The following is a 3,619-nucleotide window of genomic DNA, read 5'->3' on the forward strand; positions in this document are numbered from 1 at the left end:
ATTTTGGTGAACGAGTTGATGTCTTGCATCTCAACAACTTTGTTGATTGCAGACACCTAAAATTATAAGAGATTAGTATACATAAATACTTTATGACATCATACTTTATTATTAATAACTATTAATACTTATAAGTTCACATACGTTTCAACTATATCTTTAATGTCATCACGTGGTTCGCCTCCAATGGAATCAAACAAATAGATTTCATTAACTTGGGGACAAATTGCCATCAACATCCAATGGTCACTACAAATAAATAATGTATTAGTTGTAAGTAAATATAATATATAATAGAAGTATATTATATATAAGTTATTTTATTTGAAACAATTAAAACTTACTTTAAAACATATGGGGCTAAATAGCATTGTTTCTGTCCATATTGCATGGTGATGTTTATATACCATGGCCGTTCATCTATAGTATTCGATACTGGTTTAATATAATATAGATCTAAGAAGCCATATGTGGTCTTTGATGCCAATTCAAATTTTTCATAAGGACCCCTATTGAAAAATACAAGCAATCATATATATTAGTAATATAATAGATGAAAAGAAAGATACTATAAACAAATAATAGTAAAGAACTTAATTATTACCTTATAAGAACTGCAATATGGAAATATCTAACATCTCCATTCTTAAGAAACACATAATCTCCAACGACTCCAGATATAAAGTATATTCAACATCGCCCACAATACCTCGACACATATTTATCACAATATTTTGATCGAGTTTGAAAATAATTTTATATGCCTTTAGACATAGAGGACTCAAAGAAGTCGGATCAGCTTAGTCAAATCAACAGAAGGTTGTTGCACACCGGATTCATAAGTCATTTTGGACTTTCTTTTTAACTGTTCAATATAAGTAACAATTACTATTTTAAAAAAGTAAATTAAATACTATTTTAAAATCCTAAAATTTAAAAAATGCATACCTCATCAGCTTGGGTATATAACTCAACCAACTTCTTTGCCCAAATAATAAAGTTATTCATTATATCCCCTAAAAGCTGAACCTCATCGGTAGGGAAGGGTACCTTTGCCCTTGAAACAAAAATTTCATCCACGCTTACCTTCACTTGATCTACATGTATTCGTATTTAAAAATCTCATAACTGCATGAATTCGTATTTAAAAATAGCTAAGATGTTTTGAATAAATAATAATAAGATTAGCTATAAATAATTACTTACAGCCGGTAAATCAACAAAAGGGTCTAGAGAACTAGCTTTTTCACTATGACAGTGTTGTTCGACATCTACACACATGTCACCCTCCCGCCTTGATTGTACAGGTTGAGCCATTCGAGCCTTCATACTACCAAATTCATTCCTCATCGCTTGGATGGTTGCATGCGTGGTTGCTTGCATGGATGCTTGTAATTCCTCTTTTTGAATTGCTAACGCCTCTTGCACTTTCATCTCTTAATTGGCTAACACCTCAGCAACTGCAACCTTAATCATTTCTTTAACTTCTGGTGTAGGCATCTGGCTTTGACGCCGTTTTGCATGACCAAAGTAGCTTTTTAAGCCATGTCCTCTACCCATGGCTCTAACCCGTCCGCAATGCTCACCTGTACCTATGGCATTAGACAATATATCTTGTCTACCGGACTCAACAAATTCTCCTTGAGAACAAATTCTCATTGCGAAGCTTGGAATGCGAGAGAATCCTAACATATAAGGTGACACCCATCTTCTTAGCTTTGGTATTAGTACCTTAGGTGGTACTATCAATAGTGGGATCATTTGATGAATCCATATGCCTGTTTAGCAAAGAAATTATTAGTGAATGACAAAAGAATAATATACGTAAATATAAATGTAAATATTTAGATATAGTAAACACAAAAAGAAGTTAAAACATTAGAAGTAATAATCAATTCTCATATAACCCTTCATGATGATCATCCCGTGATGCATGCACTTCATCTATCTCATTATATATAATAACTGACAATAAACTTGAAGAAAAAGGTGGTATTTCTTCAATATCAAAACTAACATCTTCATTCCCATCACCTGTAATTTGTCTCTTTTCATGAAGAACAACTTACCATTTTTTATCACAAGGATCAATAACATAAAATACTTGTTTTGCTTGAGATGCCATTATGAATTGCTCATTTTTGTGACCTTCCCTGTTCAAATTGACAAGTGTAAACCCTAACTCATCATCTTCATTTGCTTCGTTGTCAACATACATGTTAGATGTACTAGTCCATCCTCCTCCTTCCCCGTGCCATATCCATTTTGTATAATTTGGATTAATTCCATCACAAATTAGATGATCATATATGTCCATTGCACTTAATATTTTTAGATTACAACACTTCTTACGAGGACAAAAAGACATTCCATCATTATTTGGAAGAGACGTTTTACAATGTCTATAAATTCTCTAACTCCGGCTGCATATTCCGTACTCAACCGAACTTCTCTTATCAAATTGTAAGAACTTTGCATCTTATTTTTGCAATTAAGGCAATGGATTGTTCCAATTGTTTTCCCATTCCCACCCTTAAAATTTGAAAGTTTCAAGTTTAACTTTCAAATAAGAAATTAAGTATTATGTCTCAATAATCGCAAAGCATCGCATTAAGTATTATGTCTCAAGAACTTCCTTTGATTTGTCCAATATATGTTAATTAAACCACAATAAATATGACCCTTACAAGAAAGCCTTTAGTTTCTCATTCCAACTAAAAATAATTCAAAAAATTATAAAAAGAAATTAAAGAATCATGCTAGGCTCTCCTTCATCAAAATAATTCAAAATAAATCCGAAAAATACATTAATAAATCAATACATCAATAAATTTATTACTTGGATGACTTGAAAATACATAAATAATTCAAAATAAACCCTAAAATACAAATATATCAACATTATTTATTAAAATTCGAACTAAATTAAAATTAAATTTGAAATAAATTAATAATAATTAAAAAATAAAAAAATAAAAAAAAAAACTTACCTGCAGTGCGGCGAAAGCAGAAGGCGGTGCAGTGCGGCCCTTTGTCGGCGGTGCGGTGCGGCTCGTCGGTTGCTCGTCTGTGTGTGGCGGAGCAGCGACGGAGGCTGAGCGATGCGGCGGAGACCTCGGAAAGAAGGGTGTGGCGCTGGGTGATGGCGGAGCGACGTCAACATCGTTGGTGGCTGTGCGTCGGCGGTGGAGAGAAAGGAGAAGGGCGTCGTTGGGTGGGAGAAGCTAAGGGAGAAGGGCGTCGTTGGATGGGAGAACTCATGAAAATGAATGCTGAGATCTATTTTTAAAAACTATATAACGTCGGCTATTAGGATATAGCCGATGTTATATATGGAATATTAAAAAAAAGTAATAAAATAATCTATGACGTCGGCTAAATAGATAGCTGACGTCGTAGTATATTTAATTTTTTTAATTTTTTTTATTATTTATTTATAACGTCGGCTACGTTACATGTTTTATAAAAATAAAAAATATACAAAAAGGCTTTGACGTTGGCTATCTATATAGCCGACGTTATATGTGAATTCTGTAGTAGTGGTGACAAGTGATTACTAGAAGCCCTTGTTCTCTGGGGATTTTTTTTGGAGAAATCAAGTAAATCGTAAACCCTAGGT

The sequence above is a fragment of the Ipomoea nil genome, unplaced genomic scaffold (genome assembly GCF_001879475.1).
Source record: "Ipomoea nil cultivar Tokyo-kokei standard unplaced genomic scaffold, Asagao_1.1 scaffold1401, whole genome shotgun sequence".
Lineage (NCBI taxonomy): Eukaryota > Viridiplantae > Streptophyta > Magnoliopsida > Solanales > Convolvulaceae > Ipomoea > Ipomoea nil.